This window comes from Ips typographus, linkage group LG15, assembly GCF_016097725.1.
Source record: "Ips typographus isolate SLU linkage group LG15, UJ_Ityp_2.0, whole genome shotgun sequence".
Lineage (NCBI taxonomy): Eukaryota > Metazoa > Arthropoda > Insecta > Coleoptera > Curculionidae > Ips > Ips typographus.
Window position 1 is genome coordinate 6,592,406 of NC_138436.1, and position 27,270 is coordinate 6,619,675.

At 32.4% G+C, this 27,270-nt stretch overlaps 1 long non-coding RNA gene across 1 annotated transcript; it reads right to left on the minus strand.

The window, feature by feature from the left end:
• Nucleotides 1-25: 25 nt before the first annotated feature.
• Nucleotides 26-9,681, minus strand: LOC145738201 (uncharacterized). The gene is made up of 2 exons (XR_014180637.1): nt 7,429-9,681; nt 26-2,401 (listed from the first exon to the last, which is right to left on the minus strand). It is a non-coding gene; the product is annotated as an uncharacterized LOC145738201 (long non-coding RNA).
• Nucleotides 9,682-27,270: the final 17,589 nt, after the last annotated feature.

Sequence of the window (27,270 nt, forward strand, 5' to 3'; positions counted from 1 at the left end):
TAAAGGCCAATTCAACGATATACGATTTTTATTTTTTTTGGATTTTTTTTTTTTTTTTTTTTTTGGATTTTTTTTTTTGATTTTTTTTTTTTTGTACCTGCCTATAACAATGATAGGGGTAACAATGACAGCTAACGTCAATATAATGTTAAATTAATTGGCAAATTTTCCTATTACTTAAAATGGTGTTTTTGAGTGAGAAGGAAAAGACTGACATCTTAAGTATGGTGGGATATGGCGACCGTAAGAGAACGCAGCAGGAAGTATGTGATTTGTTTAATCAGCGTTACCCAAATCGTGTTGCAATAACTCAATCTTGTGTAAGCAAATTGGTGAAAAAATACAACGAGACGGGAACTGTGAAAGACAGACGCAGATCAGGCAGACCAAAGGCAGCCACTGGCGGTGATGTCGGTTTGAATGTTTTAATTGATTTGCAAGATAATCCAAAGCAATCCCTTAGACAATTGAGTTTAAACCACCACGTGAGTATTCAGTCAGTTTTAAATTTACTTAAAAGGGAAAAGATTCGGCCTTATAAGATACACTTAGTTCAAGAACTAGTAGAAGATGACTTTTATAGACGATCAGAATTTTGCGAAGTCTTAATGGAAAAGTGCAATGTTGATCCTAATTTCGTCTATAACATTATTTTTTCGGATGAAGCTACTTTTATGCTTAACGGCACCGTCAATAGGCATAATTGTAGATATTGGTCCCAGATTAATCCTCGATGGATGGAAGAAGTAAAGACTCAAAAACCCCAAAAAGTTAATGTTTGGACCGGTATTGTAGGCCATAACTTTATCGGACCATTTTTCATTAATGGAAATCTTACGTCTGAAGTTTATTTAAATTTGTTGGTCGAGAATGTTATTCCACAATTAGAAGTTCTTTATCCAGATCGCCAGAACATTTGGTTTCAACAGGATGGTGCTCCCGCGCATTTTGGGCTAATCGTGCGCAATTTCCTAAATGAAACATTTCCAAATCAGTGGATCGGAAGGAGAGGCGAAATTGAGTGGCCCGCTAGATCTCCAGACCTCACTCCTTTGGACTTTTATTTGTGGGGTTATTTAAAGGATAAGGTGTATGAAAATAAGCCAGAAAACATTGAAGATTTAAAAGCAAAAATTGTAAATGAAATGCGCCACATTCCGCGAATTACGTTTGATAATGTTTTACGGGAATTCAGAGATAGACTCGGCTATTGCTTAGCTCAAAATGGCAGACATTTTGAACATCTTATAAAGTAGTTTGTGTTTTATTTCTAATGTTGGGCTAGTTTTAATTAATTTACTTAACGTTTAAGTGTTTTCATAATTTCCTCAAATAAAATTGACTAATACTAAGAATAAAGCAGCAATACTGTAGATCGTTGAATTGGCCTTTATGAGTACTCTTAAAATCTGAAGTAATATACAGTGTGTTAGGTTTGAATTAAGAAAGTTGGTATACTTTGTGAGAAGGAAAAGACTGACATCTTAAGTATCCTTCTCACTCAAAAACACCATTTTCAGTAATAGGAAAATTTGCCAATTAATTTAACATTATATTGACGTTAGCTGTCATTGTTACACCTATCATTGTTATAGGTAGGTACAAAAAAAAATCAAAAAAAAAAAAAATCAAAAAAAAAAAAAAAAAAAAAATTAAAAAAAAAAAAATTAAAAAAAAAAAAATCGTATATCGTTGAATTGGCCTTTATGAGTACTCTTAAAATCTGAAGTAATATACAGTGTGTTAGGTTTGAATTAAGAAAGTTGGTATACTTTGTGACTGACCCTGTATACTTGCGAACCTCATTTCACCCTCACGTCATGCGCTGTTATTTACTTTAACAAGACGCAAATTTTGAGAAAAATAAAATCAGCAGTTTTCGAGATATTTGCAATATTCCAGACTTTTTAGACACCCTGTATATAGCCCGCGCGGTCCACATCATACCCCACCAAGCTAGGTTAGGTTCTGTCTCTTCTTAACAAATATTATTAATTTATACCACGTTGATGGCACTAACTACGGAACATACCGCCCGCCTTGAAAACCCACAGGGTTTTAAAGTTTGATAGCAACATAGAAACGCGTACACGAACCACAAAGCTCACTTTTCACTGCTCCATTCGTTGCAATCAGGTAAGACACACAATTTGATGGCCGGGCGCTTGTAAGTACCAGTGGGAGTACGGACAGTGGCCGCTCTTGTTACACCATCTGATCCAGGGTGAATTTTTTCTACAACGCCACATTGCCATTTTAGTGGTGGTAATCCATCATCCTTCACCAAAACTAGACATCCAGGCTTGAGTAGATGAGGTCCCTGTTGCTTCCATTTAGAGCGTTGTTGTAGTTCAGAGATGTACTCCTTTGACCAACGTGACCAGAACATCTGCACTAAACGCTGCAATGACTTAAACTTGGTCAATCGATTCTCAGGAACTGGAGTGTAATCTTCTTCCGGAATGCTCATCAAACTTCCACCAATTAAGAAGTGCTCAGGGGTAAGAGGTTGAAGATCGGAAGGGTCAGTGGAGAGAAAGGAAATAGGTCTTGAGTTTAAGCAAGCTTCCACTTGTGTTAGAACAGTACAATACGCTTCAAATGTCAATAGAGTGTTAGATAAGACTCTTTTTAGATGAAATTTGGCTGATTTTACACCAGCCTCCCAAAGTCCACCAAAATGAGGAGCTCTGGGAGGAATTACATGCCATCTAATTCCTTCATTACTTAGTTTTGAACCAATGTAATCATTATTAGCAGTCAATAATTTTGAGATTTCGTTTTTTGCACCAATAAAATTGCTACCATGGTCAGAAAAAATGTCTGAGTTCAGGCCTCGTCTAGCAAAAAACCGTTTTAAAGCTGCTAAAAACGCATTGGTTGATAAATCCCCCACCAATTCAAGGTGAATAGCACGGGTAGAAAAACAGACGAACAGACAAATCCAAGCCTTCAATATTTTTGGGTTTCTGGTAACTCTGTCCTTTAAAGATACAGGACCTATATAATCAATTCCAGTAACTAAAAATGGTCTATTTGAAGTAACGCGCTCTTTAGGCAAATTTCCCATTATATGGTTAGCAGGAGAAGCACCAAATCTAAAGCAAGTTGGACAATTTTGAACCATTTTTCTAACTGTATTGCGGCCTGACACAGGCCAAAACCTGTCTCTAAGGGAGCTCAATAATAACTGAGGGCCAGCATGCAATAAGCGCACATGCTCATATTGAATAATCAAGTAAGTAAGCTTATGTTTAGCTGGTAGAATTGCAGGGTGTTTTTTCTCATTGTCAAATAAAGAATGACAAAGTCTTCCACCTACCCGCAAAACTCCTTGTGAATCTATAAATGGATGAAGGCTAACAATCTTACTTTTATCAGAAATTTTTTTATGGTCAGTTAGATGTAAAATTTCTGAACTAAACTCGCTCTGCTGGGCGATTTTTAGGAGATGAATTAAACTAGATTTTAATTCAGATGATTTTACAAAACCAACCTCCCTAAGAGCCTTAGGTTTTCGACTGTTATGAACATATCGTAGAACATATGCTATGACTCGCTGCAATTTAGAGAATTTAGAGAATCGCTCAAACCAGTCCACCTCTAATACTGACACCTTAAGTGTGGACTTTATTATTCGCTGCTCTGGCAAATTGGTCTTTAATGATGGAGGATTTGTTGCAGGCCAAGAACGACTTGGTAAAGAAAGCCAGGCAGGACCACTCCACCATAAAGTGTTTTGCAAAATATTATTTGCATTTAAGCCTCGTGAGAGAAGGTCGGCGGGATTCTCCTGAGAAGAAATGTAACGCCATTTTTCAGCCGAAGTTAAAGCATTAATTTGTGAAATTCTATTAGCAACAAAAATTTTAAATTGCTGAGATGATGAATTTATCCAAGATATCACAATTGTGGAATCAGACAAGAAATAAACATTGTCAAAAGATATTTGTAAAGATTTGATGACTTTATCAAAAAGCTCTGCTAGAAGTAAAGCTCCACAAAGCTCTAATCGAGGTATGGTAATAATTTTAATAGGAGCTACTCGGGTTTTAGCACATAACAAGTTAACTTGGATGTTTCCATCAGGACTTATAGACCTAATGTATATGCATGCACCATAACCAGACTCACTAGCATCAGAAAACCCATGAAGTTCCACCTTTGTAGCATTTTGAGCAATTACTGGCCTTTTTATAGAAATAGTATTTAAAGATTCAAGTGGAGCGTAAAAGGCATTCCACATTGTCATAATGTCTAAGGAAACTGACTCATCCCAGTCTAATTTCACTTGCCATAATCGTTGTATTAACCTTTTAGCTACAAACACTACTGGAGCTAAAAGACCTAAAGGGTCAAATATCTGAGAAATGCATGACAAAATAATTCGTTTGGTTATTTTCTTAAAATGTTGAATGTTGATTGAAAACTTAAGACAATCATTCTGTGGCTCCCAATAGAGACCAAGAATTTTTAAGTTAGAGTCACCAAATTGAAATTTATTGTCTGTTAAGTCAGGAAAATCTGAAGTAACCTCAGGTTTATTGGAGTTAAATTTTCTTAATTCAAATCCAGCTTGCAGAAGATATTCAAAAAGTTGAGTTTTTATATTTTGTACCTCATTAATGGTACTACCCCCTGTACACAAATCATCCACATAAAAGTCTTCTGCGATTATTTTACTAATTGTAGGGTTGCTTTCAGCACATTCCAATGAAAGCTGCTTTAAACATCTCGTGGACAAATAAGCTGCAGAGCCAGTTCCATAGGTCACAGTATTAAGGACATATTCCTCAATGTTTTTTGAAGAATCTGATCGCCACAGTATCATTTGCAATGGTCTATGTTCTTTGTGAACTAGTACTTGTCTGTACATTTTAGCAATGTCTCCAGTAAGGAGAATGGCATGCTTTCTAGCACGAAGTATGATTGAAAATAAATCAGGCTGCACAGTGGGCCCAACTAACAAAATGTCATTTAAAGAGTAACCACTTGAGGATTTGCAAGAGCCGTCAAAAACAACTCGCAGTTTTGTAGTGGTGCTACTATTGTTGATCACGCCATGATGCGGTAAATAAAAGGTGGCTCTGCCTTCCAACATTTTAGGGTCGACTCTGGTCATGTGACCAAGAGTTTCATACTCTTGAAGAAATTTTATATAGTCATTTTTAAGCATAGAATTCTTCTGCAATTTTGACTCAAGATTGAAGAGCCTTTTTTGTGCAGTAATTTTAGAATCCCCTAAAATAGTTGGAGGGTGCCTAAAAGGCAGCATCACTACAAAACGTCCCTCTTCATTTCTAGTGGTGGTAGATTTGAACAAACTTTCACAAATTTCATCATCAGGGGACAAACTGACAGGTACATTTCTTTCCTCAAGTTCCCAGAATTTGGTTAATTGGTCATTTAAAATGTCGGATGAATGATTGATACATAAGTTACAAGAGACATCATTAGAATATTGAGATGGAAATATAGAGCCTGACACAATCCACCCTAAATGGGTCTTTTGAATAACAGGAAGACTTTTACCTAGTTTTATTTGTCCAACACATAGTAGATCCCAAAATTTGTCACAACCAATCAGAATATCTATAGTTCCTGGCTCATAAAAGGTAGGATCAGCCAGTACCAAATTGCTGGGTATTTTTAAATGAGAGATATCAATAGACATGTAAGGAATTTTTCTTGATATTTGTGGTAAAACTAAACAATTTAGAGAAAAATCATAAGCACCACTACGAGCTTGAATCTTAACTGAGGTTTGTTCAACCACCTTAGAAACAGATTGGCCTATACCTGATATAGAAATATTAGTAGAGAACCTTTTAAGTCCTAACTTTTCACATAAGTTTTGAGTTATAAAACTGGATTCACTGCCACTGTCAAGCATAACCCTACATAAATGAGTATTACCATGAACATCACTAATGTCCACTAAAGCAGTTGACAATAAGACCCTTGAACTAGCTGCAGATGCAGAATGAGACTGCACAGAGTGAAGACCTGTAATGTTTTGAGACATTTCTTCATTTTGTGCCAAGAAAGAGGAGTCATTGTTTACTTTAGGTGTTGTAGGCTGTTGTTCAGGAGCTTTTTTTGCTGTTTCAGCTTGTGCAGCAAAGCCATTATGTAATAAAGTGTTATGTTTTGAAGAGCATTTCCTACAAGGTGTTGAGCGACATTGTTCAGTGGAATGATTTATTCTAAGGCAATTAAGACACCATTTTCGTTTTTTAGCTTCTGCCAATCTTTTAGCTGAATTAAAGTCAAGAAAAGTTTTACAATTATATACAGTATGGTCTTTGTTACATAAAGAACAGATTGGAGTTCTATGATTGACTTGCAGAGTTGGAAATGAATGCCTTTTAGCTTTTTGTGGATTGTTTATTTGAATTGTTTCTAGAAGTTTGCATTTATCATTTAAAAAGGTAGTGAAACCTTCCAAACTGACTAAATCATGCTTTGAATACTCTGATTCCCACTCCCTTCTCGTGGCAGAGTCTAACTTGAGAGAAATCATGTGAATTAAGAGTGCATCCCAGAATGCTACAGGCTGTTTAAGTACTTCTAAGGCCCTAATGTGTTTATTAAGTCCATCTAAAAGAGATCGAAGACTTTGATGGCACTCTTCCTTCACATTGTTCAGGTCGAACAGTGCTTTGATATGAAATCTCACTAAAATTTGTGTGTTTTCATATCTTTTTTCAAGTAAATTCCAGGCCACAACATAATTAGAAGGGGAACTCTCTAATGATTTCAATAATTCAGCTGCTGAACCCTTAAGTGATAGCCGAAGGTAATGAAACTTTTGCACATCTGGAATTGATTCATTGTCATGTATTAAAGACTTGAATGTATCTTTAAAAAATAGCCATTGCTCATAAGAGCTATCAAAACTTGGTAAAGGTATAGGAGGTAACTTCACATTGACTTCAGATGAAACCTGAGCATTTGATAATATATTGTTTTGATAGTGACCTTCATTAGGGGTCCTTGTATTGGTACACAGTTCTAGTAAGGCTTTGCCTTTACTAATATATTTAAAGTAAGTATCCTCAAATGCCTCAGTTTCAATGTTTTGAGATTCATAAACTTCAATTGCAGTAATAGCAACCTCTATTTTACCTTGTACTTCATAAAACAAGTCTAAAACTGGAGTAATGTTAGCTAGACGCAGGTCTAACTCATTAGTTTGAATATTACTAGTTCCATCAATAGAATCTATGTACTTAGTGAATCTAGTTAATCGAGTTTTTAAAGCCTTTTTGTTATTTTTAAATAATCTTAGATCCATCTCCTCTTCTAAAGACATTGTTTTAAGATTAATGTTTGATTTAATTGTAAAGTAATAATCACTTGCTTAAACTCGATTAAACCAGGTTTGTGTAGTAAATGTAATAAAAAGGACAGGATAAGGGCACTTACCACTTTGATTAGGTTGAAGTATCCAGCTCGAAGGACCAATATGTTCTTGTGATGATTCGCTTCTTTCTGATAGGAATACTCAGATTGGAATCACACACTAATTTTTTGGCTTGATTGTTATAATCGTATATTATTGATTGATAATAGTATTGAAGCTACACATTAATTGTCGTGCTAAAGATTCTTGAAAGGAAAAATAGACTTTCAACGTGCTTTTTAACAACTTCTATTTATGATAGTTTAGTAGACAAAATTGTAAAAAATTGTAAGGTTAATATAATATATATAGCCCGCGCGGTCCACATCATACCCCACCAAGCTAGGTTAGGTTCTGTCTCTTCTTAACAAATATTATTAATTTATACCACGTTGATGGCACTAACTACGGAACAATATGTATATGTCTTGGCAAGTACATCATTTGGTTCCAGTATATGCTATAAATATACATGTGTACATGTAATGAATATGAAAATGTTGGTTCAGTGTATTAACTCTGACACATTCCTGCAACATACATGTAAGGTTCATAATGTTTGTATGTTTGTACCATGTACAGGCTGATTGATTGAATTTTGACCACCCCCTTAACTTCCATAATTTTGATTTTAGCAAAAAACGTTAAATACAAAACTAGAAGATATTTAGGTCTACTTTATTTTTAGCTAAACAGTTATTATACAGGGTGTCCCAAATTTGAGTAACGAACCAAACTTATGTTTTTTTAAATAGAATGACCAACTTTTTATTCGATATTTGAATTCTAGAAACGGTGCAAGTTGCCAGGCTGTTATTCAAAAACACATGTTTATTGTGTAAAATGTGAAGTACATTTGTGCTGCTTTAAGGGTTTTTATATAATATAAGTTTCATAACAAATAAGAGTTTTAATATATAAAATGTCCTCAACGTATATGTATATGAATTTTCCACTTAGACATATTGTCCGTCGACGACATGACGTCACGGTCAAAATTAATATTTTTACCTCAAAACGACAAATTTTTTCAAAATGTTTTCAGAAGTGTCATGACTGAAAGGGTTAATATACCGTATTAGTGGTGACCCGACATGCAATCGACTCAAATTTGTATTCCCCGAAATAGTGCAAATACGAGTAGAAATGCCGTCGCCCTAACGTCGGTACCTGACGTTGCGTCGGGTAATCGAACGTTGGCTCGACGTCCAAATGCCGTTTGGGCATTATGGATAGTTCTTAGAAAACACACGTGATTAGCATTAATTCTTCGATATCAATAGGAGCTGAGCAGACACAAAAAGTTAAATTTGCTGTAGGATGTCAATCAGTTGGAAAATACATTGTACGTTAGATAGATATGAATGACGGATTGCTGGTCCTTGTTCACTCCCAATGTCAACTTCTGCACAGTTACTCAGTTCGCCATGCATAGATTGACATTTAAAGGAATGACAATATTTCTAATACATCAGCATTTAGTTGGAAATTAAAGGAAAATTATTCGGCCAGATATTGTGGATAGAACAATGCTGCATATGGCATAACATCAAATCGAAATCGCAAATAAAACTACATACCACCCGCGCCCCAATTCTTAGTTTATTATTAAATAAAAAAAATAATTCCAAGATTGACCTGGATGACTTTTTTTTGCTTCTCGCTTCACCGGGAGAATATCTGAAACAAAAAAAAATAATATTACCACGAGAATATAAGAAATGTCAATGTGTTTTAAGTTTGAACTCGGTTTTAACCAATGTTAGCTGAAGCTTGATTTTATATTGTAGCATAAAATCAGTATAAAAATTCATTATACTGTCACGAAGGAAATAAATCAAATTTATTTCACTTAATCGGAAACATTAAAAAATGTGGAATTTATATTACTTGAGCGGAAACATTAAAATTGTGGAATGCGGTCAGAGTGCAACTGCACCTATGATGCAATAGCTAGACTATGCACCGGAGTGTGACCGGACGCGAAAGAGTTGCGAAATATTTCCAGGTAGTCTTTTTGTTGTGTGATTTAGCTAAAAGATATTCCAATTAGTTTTTTTAAGGTGTGTATAAATTACGGAAATGTACTTTACCCTTTAACCATTTAACCGTATTAGCAATGCAATATTAAAACATTAAATATCTCGAAAACGGTCAACATTTAAGATCTAAAACTAGTATATTTTTTTAAATAGAAAACATATTAGAATAATATTTTGAAGTCGTATGTCCGTTTCAGCTGCGTAAAAAAAAGTTTAAGTACTTTTAAGCAGCTGAAATAGTTGCAGATAGCGCCTCCTATCAGCTACTGCAAAATAGTAGTAGTAATGCTGTAGCTCTATATCCCATTACTTATGGTCCACCCTATACAGGGTTATTCACGTTATTTGACACGGAAGATTGTGACTAAACTATTCACTTTCAAAAAAGTTATAGACCTATTGAAGGTATCTTTTAAAAATATTTTCAAGATGTACCGGTTGTCCCAAATGCCGAAAAAGTATCAAAGTCATGTTTTTTCAAATGTAACACCTGGTATATTACTTTATTTTCAGAATCTAGGTTGAAAATAAAAATTAATTTCATTCATGTTTGATAGGTCTAAACTTTACAGTTTCTCAGATATTCCTTAATTTGTAAAAATGTCGAACAAATATTAACATTTAAACATTCAACCTTCCTTTGAGATTAATTGACCAAAATTGGTTTGGGCGATGATAACAGATTAAGTTTTATGATCCAAAAGTGATAAATTGTCTAGCTCATATGGGGGTCTCAAAAAAAATTATTTAATCAAAAACTAAAATTTTGAAGTAGTATAAACTTGTCAAAATCAAATGGAACCACAGTTACAGTATATGCAAATTTAATTACCTATCGAAAATTATTAAGGTTTCGTACCTCTAATTGTTAACGTTTTCTTGGAAAAATCGACATTTCTTAAAGTAGAGCTGACTGACTGATTTTTGATATCGTTCAAAGATCACTTGGTATCTTTTCGAATTACATATCTATCATTCTAATCTAAGTAAAGCTTAGAATAAAATAGTGGCTTAATACTTTGTAAATTTGCTATAGAAGTAATTCATAAAAATAATTAAATAAATCATTCAAACAAAAATAATTCATAAAAATGTTTAAAACGGCGACAATTCGACTACAAACTACTAAAACTAAACTAAACATCCAACTACTCCGTTTTTGAGTCGTTCAGCAACATTATTAAGTATCTTAATGGATATACTCCTAAAAATTTCGCTAATTTGCTAATCTCTGGTCATTTCTCAAGGGTATCAAAAATGACTCAAAATCGGTGCGAGTTCGAGAAATGTTGACTTTCCAAGAAAACGCGAACAGTTAGCCATAGGAGACCTCAATAATTTTCGATAGATAATTAAATTTTGCATCTACTTTAACCATAAAATAGGTGGTGTTCAATTTGATTTTGACAAGTTGTTAAAGTTTAAAGGTTGCAATTATTGGGAGAAAAATGTTGAGACATCCTGTATGAGCTAGACAATTTCTCACCCATGGATCCTAAAACTTGATCATTTAGTAGGTCCCAAGCCAATTTTGAGTGATAAAAATCAATCAGAGGTTGAGTGATTAAACATTAAAATTTGTTCTAAATTTTTACAAAATAACGAATATCTGTGAAACTGTAAAGTTTAGACGTACCAAACCTCAATGTCATTCATTACCTTTCATTTTCAACGTAGATTCTGAAAATCAAATAAAATACTAGGTATTCCATTTGAAAAAATATAACTTTGATACTTTTTCTGCATTTGGGACAACCGGTACATCTTGAAAATATTTTTAAAAGATACCTAAAATAGGTCTATATCTATCCCAGAATCAAAAGTTTGTTGAAAGTGAATACTTTAGTCACAATTTTCCGTGTCGAATAACGTGAATAACCCTGTATAATTGATAAAAAACAAATGTTTTAATTTTGTATGTCATTAACAACAATTTAAAATGTTTATTGTTCAATTGAATTGTTAAGGACAATTTTCAGATTATAGTTTAGTTAAGATAACAAAAAATGCAGGTAAAAGTTAAAACATATAAATAAATCGCAGACATTTAAATTAGGTAGGTTACATACTTCACAAAAGTTGAATTGTAAAAGATATCAGAAAAATAAGTAATACACAGGCTGTTCCATTTAAAAAAGTCGAAATTACTTAAGCTGAATTAGTCAACACGGTGTTTCATGGTAAATGCGTTATACAGGATGTTTCACGATAAATGCGTCATATTTTAGGGTGTGATTAAAGGTCAAAAAATAACTCTAGTTTGCTATATAAACCATGGTCCAAAGATGTTTCGTTATGTAGATACAGGGTGTTAAAGTTTGGGTAAAAAAATCAAAATTTACTTATTTCATTAAAACAATAAGAGATATTTTCGTAAAACTTTTTAAGTGTCAACGATAAAGTTCGTTTTGCCATTAAAAAATATATTTTTTATATTTGCCAGTGGCGTCCAATCAAACAAGTTATTGACCATTTTTGCAAAAAAAATATGTACGCCACTGTTTTTCCAAAAAATGCAAATCAGTTCTGAATTTCTTATTCAATTTAACACAGAAAAGGTATCTAGTAACTTTTTGGTACGTCATCTCGTTTTCGAATAAAAAATCCTGCAAAAGTACCCTTACAATTAATACTAAATCTTCGAATTTCGCCTCTATTCAATATTAAAATTTTGATTTATTCAGTTTTTTTAGGAAAAAATAGGATACTGCTTGTTCCTATCGAATATAACGAATATATAATAAAAATTTAGATATTGATTAATAAAATAAACAGTCGACGATTTAGAATTGATTTTATGGGTACATTTTTATGATTTTCAATTTTTTATTGGAAAACAGAAAGGTGTACCGAAAAGTTACTAGATAGCTTTTCTGTTCTAAATTGAATGAGGAATTCAAAATTGATTTGCGTTTAATGGAAAAAGAGTGGTGTATACATATTTTTTTGCAAAAATATTCAGGAACGTATTTGATTGAACGCTACTGGCAAAATTAAAAATTATGTTTTTTATTGCAAAACGTGCCTTATCGCGGACAGTTGACACCTACAAAGTTTTATAAAAATATCTGAAACCGGTTTGAAGAAATAGATAAATTTAGATTTTTTTATTCAAACTTTAACACTCTGTATATCCATAATGGAACATCTTTTGCCCATGGTTTATTTAGCAAACTAGGGTATTTTTTTACTTTTAATCAAACCATAAAATATGACGCATTTATCGTGAAACACCCTGTATTTTAGGGTTCGATTAAACGTCAAAAACCTAGTTTTCTATATAAACCATGATCCAAAAATGTTTCGTTATGGAGGTACAGGGTCTTAAAGTTTTGATAACAAAAATCTAAATTTATTTATAATTCTCAAATCGGCTGCAGCTATTTTCATAAAACTTTATATTTGATAAAACGAAAATCTGGCAACCACTGGCAAAATTGAAAAATATCTTTTTTTATTCCAAAGCGTGCTCTGTTGTTGACACCTACAAAGTTTTATGAACATAGGTATCTGCAGCCCTTTTGAAGAAATAAATAAATTTAGATCTTTTTATGCAAACTTTGACACCATGTATCTCCATAGCAAAACATCTTTGTTTAAGTAGTGTTATTTTGTTATATTTAATCAAACCATAAAATATGACGCATTTATCATGAAACACTCTGTAAAAAAATTGAACGCCCTGTAGCATCTAACGCAAATTTATTTGCGTAAATCTAATTTGTGGTCCCTGTGCAAACAATGGTAATTGGTAATACAGCCAATTTTATATCAGAGTAAAAACTAATATCTTAAAAAATTCAATATTAGTAAAACCTTGAGTAAAACTATCAGGTTGAAGTATAGACAACATAAAACTTTTCAAATTCTACCTAGTATCTACAAATGTATTAAAAAATATAAGGTTCTATTTAAAAAAACTAATCCCTGGTTTATACCTTCAAATTAAAAAAATTATTTTAATTTAAATTACATGTAAAATTGAATGAAAATTATTGTGGTTTATACTTTTCAAGATATGCTAAATTAAATGACATTTTTTGACTTTGACGTATTCTAGACATATTTTAACCTAAAAAGGGTGAAAGAGTTTAGCTATAAAATAATCATTTGTAAAGTTAAAAATATTAAACCAGGAATGAAGTTTTCTTTGGCAGTGGTTACCGCAATAGTCGGAATTGGTGTATCTTTGATAAAACGATGGAAACGAAATTGGAGATATGGAGTAAGACCGATAAACAGCGAATGAGAAAAAAAAAACAACTAAAGTATCACATTTTATCACAACGAAAAGTGATAAAGGGTTCACAAATTAGCCTCAATTTCACCCAATGGTGAAAGTTAGTTCCCTTTTAAGTTAACATTAGTTTTGTGTAAATTTTAAGTACAGCATGTCATATACAAATGTGTAGCTTTAACTTTGATTATTTCCCTCATTGTACTAGCAGCCAATAAAATTCAATGAACCTTTCTAGTTCGACCAATGAGAGCCGTTTTATACTGATTAAATCCCTAGCCGCTAAAATTTAACAGTGATTAAACACCTCCTACCTTTTTCGAATACGTTTTTTTGAAGAACATTTGATATTAAACGAAACGGGATTTAGACACATATAAAATTTAAGCTATTTTCTTCAATATTAACAATTAATAAATCACTATAACGTAGTTTCCATTAAAAAATTACATAAATTAAAATATTATGACGTCTGATTTTCAATCTGAAATGTAAACAAAAATATACATGGCTGAACGAAAATCTGTCGCCTGCTGGGGTGAGTTCAATATTATCATTAATTTCATCACGTTTAGTTTAGTATTTGTGTTCCAACTAAGGTGTTTTCTTGTTAATAAACTAAAATGTGAGTTTTCAGGAAATAATCTTGACATATACCCCTCGGCGTTCACGTTTTATCACGTAAAATGTGCATTGGTAGGTTTTTTGCAAAATTTTTCTTTTAGGCAAATGGTTTCGACTAAATAATTCTTTGGAAAAAATCCTTCGACCTGCGGTCTCAGGATCTTGAACGACAACTCCTACAACTTGTCTTCTGTCACTTCTTGACGTTCTTAACATAATTGACGGGAGTCAATTTATTCTGACATACGACTTACACTAGTGTGACAAGTAGAGTATTAAGAGTAGACAATGAACAATTGTACTTATTGAACTGATACATCAACACACCCTCCCAATTGTGCATTGTCATAACTAATAAGAATTAATTCTAAATACATCAAACAAGTTGTATCAAACAATGTCATATACATAACATCAAAACTTGATGATGAGGCCCAGCTACCAGTAGCACAAGTATATCAGAACTATGAAGTTCTTCATTCCCAGGTTGAACAATCTAATGCAGATTTAGTTCAAGATATAATTGGCAACAGCCCCCATGTTATATCAGATGGTGGGACATCATTAGATGAAATTAAAACCATTTTATGTACTGTTCTTGAAAATCAAGACAAGCTTTGTAAGGAGTTTGCTACACTTTCAGTATGCCTGCTTTATACCTCTCAATTAACAATTAAACTAAACTTTCATTTAAACTAAAATTAATTTATCAAAGCTGAAAGTGAACTTACAAGCGAGCCCATTTATACTTTCAATTTACACTAAACTAAAATTAATTTTAAATTAAAGTTAAACCAACTTTATTAAAGTTCGGCTTAATTCGTTTAAATTCGTTGACTTTCGGAACTATCACTGTCATACTTGTTATCACTCATGATGTGAATTGCTGTCTTCTATTGCGATACGTAGTCTATTAGACTTGAATCGTCTATTTCCATAATTGGATTTTTTACCGAAAATGTGGTTTAAGAACAAATTTTTTAAATTATTTTAATAAACATTTTCTTTATCAACAAAACACGCGTAATGACGATGACAATAGAAACGTCAACGTCAAACATCAACGTCGAACGTCCAGTAAGTCAAAACAGTCATCTATTTTTCTAATTATTAATTGTAAGCAGGTACCGCACAGTAAAACACGTGAATAGCCCTTTTTACTTTTATGGTCTTTATTTAAAGAATATAAAGCATGTTAAAAATAATATGTTGTTTCTGTGTTGAGACAGTTTCAAGACAAATCTAGAACGACAACTCCTACAACTTGTCTTCTGTCACTTCTTGACGTTCTTGACATAATTGACGGAAGTCAATTTATTCTGACATACGACTTACACTAGTATGACAAGTAGAGTAGAGTTATTAAGAGTAGACAATGAACAATTGTACTTATTGAACTGATACATCAACACACCCTCCCAATTGTGCATTGTCATAACTAATAAGAATTAATTCTAAATACATCAAACAAGTTGTATCAAACAATGTCATATACATAACATCAAAACTTAATGCTAAATTACAAATTATTGATTACATTAATCTTAGATCTAAAATATTCAAACTTTGGATAAGCTAATGGTTTAGTTAACATGTCAGCTATTTGTTCATCAGTACTCAGATATTCTAAACTAACTTTTCCGTTCGCTGCGATGTCTCTCAGAAAATGATGCTTTACATCTATGTGTTTTGTGCGTCGAGTTTCAAGTGTATTTGCCATTCTGATACATGACTGATTGTCTTCATAAACTTTTATTGGATAAATCACATCCGATTTTAAAATATCTTGTAACAGTTGTGCTATAAAGAGACATTCAGAAACACACATAGACAAGGCAACATACTCTGACTCGGCACTAGATAAAGAAACAGTTGCTTGCTTCTTTGTTTTCCAGAATATCACATTGTTAAATAGTTTAACAAAAAACCCAGTAATACTTTTCCTGTCATTACAATTATTGGCAAAATCAGAATCTACATAAGCTGTTATAATATTAACACATTCAGTTGACTTATTATACTTGAGCACAAAGTTTATTGTCGATTTTAAATATCTCAAAATTTGTTTCAGAAATTTTCAGTGTTCCTCTGAATAATTGGTTTGGAATTGGCTAAAATAGCTAACAGAAAAACTTAAATCAGGTCTACTACCAATCATTAAATACATCAAGTGACCAATTAGCTCTTTGTAAGGCAAATTAGATTTTACATTATCTTTGTCACAATTTTTACTTATAGATAAGTTTAATTTGGGTTGAATTGGAACATTGGAAGGTTTACAATCGATCATATTGAACTTATTAAGAATTCTTTCTGTTAGTTAATCCCTATGTGTTATTTTCGGAACAGCGCCAATCACGAACAACGAATTACGAGCAACGGGAACAACAGAAAAAAATCAAAACCATTTTCCCATGTTAATCTCCTATGTCCAGGGTGCTCTTGGCAGTGCTCACCTGTTGTACTAGTTCTACAAACCACTTGTATGAGACAACATCTATCAAGTACATCAAGTAAAGAAAACATCTTTGTGCTGCTGCCATGTTTTTTTTTTAAACAATAAGTAATGAATCTAAATTTTTAGATATTTTGATTATTCCAACTTACCTATCTCAAAAGGAAATCGGCCATCTTGGATCTGTTGTGATGTCAAATGCCAACTGGTCACTTTGCTTTTGTTTTTGTTTTGATGTGTCAAAAAATTAACATGCAATAATTGTATTTTTATTACAATAATAATCTAATAATGGGTGAAGATTACACACTAAAATCAAGTAAATGTATATTTTCCATGGTCATAATGGATACAATGCCTGCTGGCCCAGGTAAGATTGCAATAGCAATTTCATACCTAACCTTAATAAACCATGTTGATGGATAATTACTACAAACTTTTATAGGTAGTCTGACATTTTTTAGGGTGGTTCAAGCAAGAAATTGGGCCTATTTTAAAGATCTGTATCCTGTATATGCTGAATACTTTACTACTTTTTCATGTGGATGAAAAAACACAACTTTTATGAAAAAATTGACCTGACCTGACCTGATGACTGAAGCGAGGAACAAATTACCCACTAAGAAGATTGCAACATAGTTGAAGAGTGAAATGCTGTGCAATGGGTTCAACTACTTACATTAGAACAGTGGATAAAAAAACAAGTTTTAAGGTCAGTAGGTAAGTTAGGAATCGAGATTCGATAACAAATTTTTAAAAAACTTTATTGTTTGCGGTAAAGCGACAAGTGACAACTAACTCAAATATAGGTTACAGTCCTATTTAATACATTAAATGTACTGAGCTAAGCATAAGCATTTATTGCTACAATGTTAGCATTTCTAGGAACGAAACTCCTCCCCTTGTAAATGAAAGCAGGGATTAGAAAGAGGTGATTTCACCTTTACACAATAATGACATTTTCACAATTTTCGGGATCGTTATGTTTCTTGAAATACTTTGGAACAAAGCTTAATATTATAAAATAGATTATTAAACACGTAATTCCTATATAAAGTACAATAGTCCAAAAACTAACTCTATTAACGTACACATTACTAGAAAATTCGGAAAGTTCTTTTTTCTGTTCTTGAAGTTTAACACGTATTTGATCCACTTCTTTGATATTGACAGCATCCAAGTCCAATGATGGCGGTTGATAACCTTTTGATTGATTTTTCCTCATTTGACAAAAATCCAATTGTGGAAGTATCAATTCCTGATATTGTAACTGGTTTGGTTTGAATGTCTGTAGCATGATTGATTGCATTTTGATTTGACAATCAATCGGTACTTCAGCAAGATAGGTACCCATCAATGGCATAGTTTCTTCATTTTCCTGACAACTTAACTTAGCTGTGATGGGAGTTGGGACAATGATTATCCATTTGCCATCGGCGACTTTTGTAATTTGGATCGACGCAACTTCTAATTGAAAAGGGTGGCACGATGTTATGTTCGGCTCATGGTTAAGTAATTGAACTTCACAGGGAGAAAGCTTTTCCTGGGTACTGCTATGAGTCCGCTTACAAAGGAACTGTTCTGGAACCATTTCTTGACATCTTGAACTCATGTATTGGTACTTGGAGTTATGGAGTGCTAAGTATGGCTTGTGTGGAATGTTGACCCAAAATGTTCCATCTTTAAGTTCCGGAAGTGGAAATACTTCAAAATATTGGTACATATCCGATTCAACAAGTGGAATTTCCAATATGAAAATCAAGCTGGTTTCTTTTAAGTAACATTTTATTTCAATTAATTTTTCTAAAATTAAGATGTTTTCTATGTTACTTTGAACTGGTAATTTATTCATTTGAAAATGTGGCTCTAGCTTTTTGATTTCCAATAATAGATGCTTAGGGTCAATTATCGAATTATGCAAAGTGTTTGATTTGGCAAAACTGATTGCAATTTCTAGTGTGTCATGAATATTATAAATAGATTGATACAGCAATGTGATTTGATTGATTATTGCGAATGTTTGAAAATATATTTTCATATCTTCATGCAGTAGTTTAGCTTCTTTAATAGCTTGTTCAATTGTGAGTGATGTTTGATATAATTTTTTGAAACTTTTGAACTGTTGAATCTATTAATGTTATTCGATTGATTGCATCGGTCTTAAGTTTGTTTTGCATTTGCTGCAAAGCCGTAATTTTTATGTTTATTTCCTCAGCATCATTCTGATCTAAATTTCCAGTTATGCTTTTAATGAAAATTCCTAATGGGTTAAATAATCCTCGTTTACTCTATGTTTAAATTCGAAGGTAGGGATAATTTGCTCCAAAAGGTTGTCAATTCTGTTTTCCAACATGTGTAATGAAAACAAAGCATTATTAAATTCTGATGTGTTTTTAGTAATGCTACTGGAAAGATGTTGAGCTTTATTTTTTAATGATTGGTATTGATCAATTATCGGCTTCAACTTATATTCTTGAATAAATGTCCAATGGTCAGATATAATTTCAGCTGTTCCAATTTTAAAGGGTAGTATCCCTGGATGTTTGTCTAAATTATGAAGTTTTATTCTTGTCCCGAAGGTCCAGCCAAATCTGGAATAACAAATTTGATTTTGGTTTCATTAATATGAATTACTTCAATTTGATTATTTTTAGGATTTTTGATTTTGATTTTATTATTTGGTAATATTTCCTGAAGAATAAAAGGGCCTAAAAATTTACTTTTAGTTTTAGCTGATCTATCTCCAGATTTCTTTTAAACTTGACATCCGACAGTTAGATCGCAGTTTGTTTTATTTTCATTAATTTTATTCATTATTTGTACTTTGTTTGTTTGACATTTTTCACTGATTTTCTCGTATAAAATTTGTGTATTATTTTTGTGATTGTTAATATACTCTGTGTAAACGTGAGAGGGTATTAATTTCATTGGGTCTCTTGAATCTGTGTGTCCGAGTACTAATTCAAAGTGTGTAAAATTGGTACTTGAATGAATAGTACTATTATAAGCAATTATTGCATAAGGCATTAGCTTAGTGATATTAGCGCGTGGATCAGATTCATTAAGAATTCTTAAATGTTCAATAAGAGTTGAATGTAATCTCTCTACAGGTGAATTAGATTCATGATTATAGGGTGTAGTAAAATGTATTTGTATTCCATGTGCATTCAATAATCCTTTTACAACCTCATTTTGAAATTCGGAACCATTGTCTGCAAGAATTTGTTGTGGAATACCGAAAAACTGAAAGAATTGTTCAGCACACGATGTAGCATTTCCTGAATAAGGCAAAGCTTGTGCAGCTTTTGAGAATTTGTCTAGGAAAGTTAGAAATTTTTTATTTCCTGCCATAAACGTGTCTACATGGATTATCTCAAAAGGCTTTGTTGGCGTTTGTGTCAATATTAGTGGTTGATTAGGCGGTCTTCGATTATATTTTGATCTTTGACAAATTTCAAAATTATTGATATAATTGGTATCGTCAGTTTTTAAGGATTTCCAATAATAATTGGATTTTAAATGATTGTAAGTTTCCTGAATTCCGCGGTGATTGGTTTTACCTTCATGTCTATGTTTAATCATTAATTGACGTTCTTCTGGATGTACGTTGTTAATTAATTTTGAACATTCAACAAGCTTGGCTTTTTTAAAATAATTATTCATGCAATGTTGAAAGTATACTCTTAGTTCTTTCGAATAAAAGTAAACGTATGTTGTTTTGGCATTTAGATATTCTTTAAGAAAATCTTTAATACGTTCAACATTGGGTGGTAAAGTTGCATGTATAATTTTATTTCCATCAAAATTTTCACGTTCAACTTTACTGTAAAAATCGTAAGGAGATTTTTTAATGATTAATTGTTGAGTTTTGTTGTTAATGATTCCATCTAACATATCTATCTTATCTATACAGGGTGTCCCACGACGAAAGACCTCGATTGATATTGGAAAAAGTATAAATAGGAGAGTTTTGATAATTGGGTAGGATACTGATGTGGGCATGCCCAATCCAACTAAAATATTTTCAAGATGGTTGCACTTCCGCTTATACCGGAAGTCGATCACAACTTTCTTATTTTAAATAGAACACCCTATATATTATTACATATTTGGATTCCTCACAAAATTCTGACCAACTTTTGTATAGAATGCCCTATGCCTATCTCTAGCCGTTTTCGAAATATTTGATGTTTTTCCAAAAAAGTGACAGTTGCAACGCTCAACATATTTTTGTACTATGTTAAAACCGTATTTCATTTTGCAATGAAACTTTGGGTTATTGTAAATAAAGGATCGTTTTATTAAACTGAAGGTGCGTAACGACTCATTTGTATACAGGGTCGTCAAAAAAAAATCATAAACTTGCCACTAAAAAAAATGAAAAATCTCAAGTTTTTTAAATGGAAACCCCCATTTTTTATGACGGAATCATTTTGAGCATTAAAAATTACTATAAGTTTCAATTTACTTGCCTATACCTAAATCCAACCCATTTCGTTTTATTTGAGAATAAACATTTTTTTATTATGCTGCACGGTTGGGATTATGTGGTGTTCTAGTTGGTCATGCTTTTGACACACGGTGATATTGGAGACCTGCAGGGCATGTTAATAACACTAGTTTCGAGTGTTTTGACAACTGCAAATATGCCGTCGCGGTTACGTTATTCAAACCAAGATTACATAAATCTGTTTATTATTTACGGAGAATGTGATAAAGTTGTGAGTAGAACATGTGAGGTATTTGCCGCTCGTTATCCAGAAAAACCAAAGCCATCACGAAAAGCTGTCAAGCAAATAATTGAAAATTTTAAGAATACGGGATCTGTGAAGATAAAAGCTATTAAAACAAAACCAATCCTTAATAATACAAATGTAGAAATTGCAATTTCTAACCAACTTTTGTGTACAATGCCCTATTCCTATCTCTAGCCGTTTTCGAAATATTTGATGTTTTTCCAAAAAAGTGACAGTTGCAACGCTCAACATAACATGCTTTGCAGTTCTCCAATATCACCGTGTGTCAAAAGCATGGCTAACTAGAGTACCAGCTAATCCCAACCATGCAGCCTAATAAAAAAATGTTTATTCTCAAATAAAACGAAATGGGTTGGATTTAGGTATAGGCAAGTAAATTGAAACTTATAGTAATTTTTAATGCTCAAAATGATTCCGTCATAAAAAATGTGGGTTTCTATTTAAAAAACTTGAGATTTTTCATTTTTTTTTAGTGGCAACTTTATGATTTTTTTTTGACGACCCTGTATACAAATGAGTCATTACGCACCCTCAGTTTAATAAAACGATCCTTTATTTACAATAACCCAAAGTTTCATTGCAAAATGAAATACGGTTTTAACATAGTACAAAAATATGTTGAGCGTTGCAACTGTCACTTTTTTGGAAAAACATCAAATATTTCGAAAACGGCTAGAGATAGGCATAGGGCATTCTATACAAAAGTTGGTCAGAATTTTGTGAGGAATCCAAATATGTAATAATATATATGGTGTTCTATTTAAAATAAGAAAGTTGTGATCGACTTCCGGTATAAGCGGAAGTGCAACCATCTTGAAAATATTTTAGTTGGATTGGGCATGCCCACATCAGTATCCTACCAAATTTTCAAAACTCTCCTATTTATACTTTTTCCAATATCAATCGAGGTCTTTCGTCGTGGGACACCCTGTATATCTAGGTTATCTATAGCATTTATGCTATGTGCTGTCTCCGATAAGGTGTCACTTTGATTATTATTATTAGATGGATGAATTAATACATCAGAAATAATATTCATTTTGGGTTGACAATCATGCTCGATTTCTTTAATTGTTTCGGCTACCATTTCATTAGTAATATTGTTAGGATCAAAATTATCGTTTAGAAATTCCGAAACATCATTGTCAATATTTCCTGGGCAATTAACTAGAGATCCAGTTTCCAAATCGTTAATTGGGATTCTAGATAAAGCGTCAGCATTGGTGTTTAAACTACCTTTCTTATAAATTATTTCGTAGTCAAATTCTTCAAGTCGAAGTCTCCAACGAACCAACTTAGAATTAGGTTCTTTTAGATTAAACAGCCAAACTAATGGTCTGTGATCAGTGTAAATTTTAAATTTCTGTCCATACAAATATGGTCGAAAATATTTACAAGTCCATACTATTCCTAAGAGTTCCTTTTCTATTGTGGAATATTTTTGCTCTGTTTCATTAAGGGTTCTAGATGCATAAGCAATGGGTTGATCATTTGGTGGATTGCCTTGTGACAATACAGCCCCTAAAGCTATATTTGAAGCATCAGTGGTTAGCACAAAAGGTTTTGAAAAATCTGGATATTTTAAAATGGGTGCATTTATTAGTAATTCTTTAAGGTGTTCAAAAGATTTAATAAAGGCTTCATTATGAGTTACTTTTGTTCCTTTTTTCAAACAAATGGTTAATGGTTTTGTAATTTTGGCAAAGTCTTTAATGAATCTACGGTAGTAACCTGCTAATCCAAGAAAAGATTTAATTTCTTTTTGAGTTTTTGTAATTGGAAAATTTTTAACTGATTCGATTTTTTCAGGATTGGGTTTTACTCCTTCACATGTTATTTTATGTCCAAGATAAGCGACTTCTTTGTGTAAAAATTCTGATTTGTCTAATTGAACTTTGAAAATTGATTGTCGAAGACGTTCAAAAACCTCACGAAGTCTTTCAATATGTTCCTGAAGGGATGTGCTAAAAATGATTATATCATCAAGGTAGACTAAACATGTCTCATTTTGAAGTCCTCTGAGCATGTTATTCATAACTCTTTGAAAGGTTGAAGGTGCATTTTTAAGTCCGAATGGCATTCTTTTAAATTTGTAATGACCTGTATCTGTAAAAAATGCAGTTTTAGGAATATCCAAAGGGTCTAACTCAATTTGATGAAATCCATTAGCAAGATCAAGAGTAGAAAAATACTGAGCTTTTCCTAACTTGTCAAGGATGTCCGATATATTTGGTAAAGGAAATTTATCATCGATGGTTTTTTCGTTTAATTTTCTATAGTCTATGACTATTCTCCATTTCCTTTTTCCAGATGCGTCTAATTTTTTTGGTACAATCCAAATGGGACTACTCCAAGGAGAATTAGAGTGTTGAATGATATTATTTTCAAGCATTTTGTTTATTTGCATATTTACTTCTTGTTTATGCACTGCGGGGTATCGATATGTCTTTGTAAATATTGGGGTTTCATCCGTTAAATTGAGTTTATGTTTGATTAGTGAAAGTTAAAGGTGTTTCTTCACAATAAAATATGTCTCGATATTGAAAGCAAAGATTTCTAATAGCTTTAAATTCTTCTTTGTTACAATGAGAAAGACGTAAATTTTTTAAATTTTGTTTTTGAAGGTTGTCATAATATTCGTTAATTTCCGTGTTAGTTTCCATTTTTTCCACAAAATTTATTTCTGTTTCACTTTTTCAATATTTAAAGGTTCAAAAATGTTAATTTTTATATGATTTTCAGAAGGATTTAAAATAGTTGTTAATGCATGAAAATTATTAACTTCTACTAAAGCTTCTGGCATTTCCGCTTTTCCAAAATTTATGTAGTTTAATATACCTAAACCTTGTTGTTGTTTAACAGGAAGTTTCACTTTTTGACATGTTCTAGGTGATATTACAATTTCAAAAGTATTACAGTTGATTGAATTGTTAGGTTGATTATCGAACAATAAGGATATTACAATTTCAGGTGTTTCTGACATACAGTTATTTAAGTTTACACTTGCACCAGTTTGTTTTAAGAAGTCAATACCTAAAAGTCCGTCAAATCTAGGTGAAAAGTCAAATATGTAAAATTTATGATTTCCTGAAATCTTAAATGAAGAGAAAATTGGTATTTCAACTACCTTACTATGCAAAGAGGTTGCATGTGCCGTTTTGACAGTAAATAGTTCTTGTGAAATTAATTTTGGATAAGCTAGTTCAGGTTTAATGAAACTTTTGCCGCTTCCTGTGTCTATTAAAAAGTAGGCATTTTGCTCTGGTAAGAAAATGACAGGTAAATCACAATGAGTGTAGTTGTTTAAATGTATTGTTAAATTTGATGACTGATTGAGGGGTCTATCCGAAAATTTACATCATCGGATTGTTGCATATTTTCATATTGAAAGTTTGTGTCTACGTAATTGTCATTTTCAGAATCGAAACATTGATTGTTTTCTTCATTTGTGTAAGGGTCAAAATTATTATTAGACATTATAGGTGTGTCAAACGCAAATGATTCGTCATTTGGGTCTTGAAGAAATTCTTCTGTTGGTGTTTCAACAGATTGGTTATATAGCTCTTGGCTAGTAAAAGTACGATTTTGAGGTCTATTTTGTTGTTGAAGAGCTCTTTTAATGATAGTGTTACCTGTCGAAATATCCATAGGCTCACCTCTACTAAAATTTTGATTTTGATTAAATTGTCTCAGTCGATTACTTTGACCAAATTGATTTTGATTTGTAAAACCGGGTTGAAAATTTCGAGTTTGATTTGATCTGGGTCTAAATTGTCCATAACCTTTGAAAGCTAGGTTGTTCCCATTTTGATACTAATTTCGGGGAAAATTATTATGGTACTGTTGTGTTGGTGTTGTGTTATGCTGAAATGCATTAAATGTGGGTCTTGGCAACTGTGTGGGCATAGTATGGATTACGTTCCCATTTTCTCTATGGAATATAGGTCGATGCATGGTTTGCACTACAGGTTGACTTTGAAAAATGTTATTTTTATTTTGATTAGGTACAATGCTGCTGGAGTGAGGGGAAATTTTATTAGTTACACTATTTCTGTTTCTGAAGTAAATAAAATGTTCCTCTTCAATTGCATGAGTCATTGCCTCTTCTAAAGTTTGGGGATTTTTCAATCTAATTACTAATTGCATATGATAATCTAAACCATTAATAAAGGTTTTCATGGTTAGTTTACCATACTCGGAGATTTTTAATAATTTTACTTCGCGAGGGTCATTTGATGCGTTAACTTTTGAATACAACAGACTTCTAGCGTCTTGCAACCTAATACCGAATTGCAATGAATTTTCAGATTTATATGGTTTCATAGTTATGATATCTTGCACTACACAATCTGTAGATCTTTGATCAGAAAATGTGGCATAAATAGCATCTTTTACTAGGTTCCAATTGTTTAATTCGATTCTAGAAGCTATTAAATCTGCTGCTCTACCAGTTAGTTTACTTAAAATAGTATCAAATAATGCAATATTTAAGGGTGCATTAACATTAGCTCTATCTTGGTGTGCGCCAAGAAAATTTTCACAAGCTGTAATAAATCTACTTATATGTTTGGCATTACCGTCAAACAAAGGTATATTATCAGCTTGATATCTGATTAATGCATAATTAGTAGCCATTTTACAGAAAATAAACTTGTTATTAATGAACTAATTAAAGTAATTATTTTAAATTGTAATATTGGTTTTCCAACTTGTTTCACCAAACATGCAATCAATAAATCAAAATTTTCCACTTACAATAGTATTAGAAGTAGCTTCATTCCTTAGTCTAGGATCCAATAGGAGAAGCGATGCTTGTCTGCTCCCTGGGGTTACTTATGAGGCCTTAAGAATGATTCTTGTTCCTTGAGTCTCGCACCAATAGGACTTGTCGAAGTTGGGCAATTCCCTGGTCAATGAGTTGCTTGCCGTTCCCGAAACTAGTTTTTTGATGTTCGGATCTGTTCACAAATCGTTGAGACGAACCGGAAAATGCACGATGCACGCCGTTGAACAAATCCTACCGACTGCGCCAGTTAGGAATCGAGATTCGATAACAAATTTTTAAAAAAACTTTATTGTTAGCGGTAAAGCGACAAGTGACAACTAACTCAAATGTTGGTTACAGTCCTATTTAATACATTAAATGTACTGAGCTAAGCATAAGCATTTATTGCTACAATGTTAGCATTTCTATCTTTTTAATTTTTAATTTTAGGTACATCATTTTGTTTTTTACTGTAGTTATTTAAAAAAGATATTGGTCAATGAATTTAATAAAATATTTAAATTATATTCACAATTATGCGTATTGCAGCTATGCCCCTCAAATATTCAAATATTTGATAAGTTTAACAAAGTATATGTCGTTAAAATGGATTTTTGGGAATTACAAGTAAAAAAAATATCCTGCTTCTGCTTCTTCTACTAAACTTTTTATGGTTAAATATGTAAAATCTGTATACAGTACTACATCTTTGTTGGGGTAGCAAAGCCCACTATTCATAAAATTAATGGAACAGTCCTCTTTTTGAATTAAATAGACTTTGCAATACCCACATTTTGTTTTTTTTATTGCAGCGTGAGCGGCATAACCTGCTATGTATACTACAAGAGCTTACGTTCTTTCATCATTGTCATCCAAATGATCTTGATCTATTTCTGTGACGGTAATATCTGGTGTAGTCCTGACCAAATTCAATGTAACTGTTGGAGGATCAATAAATTCCAATAAATCTTGTCTTGAAATTGGT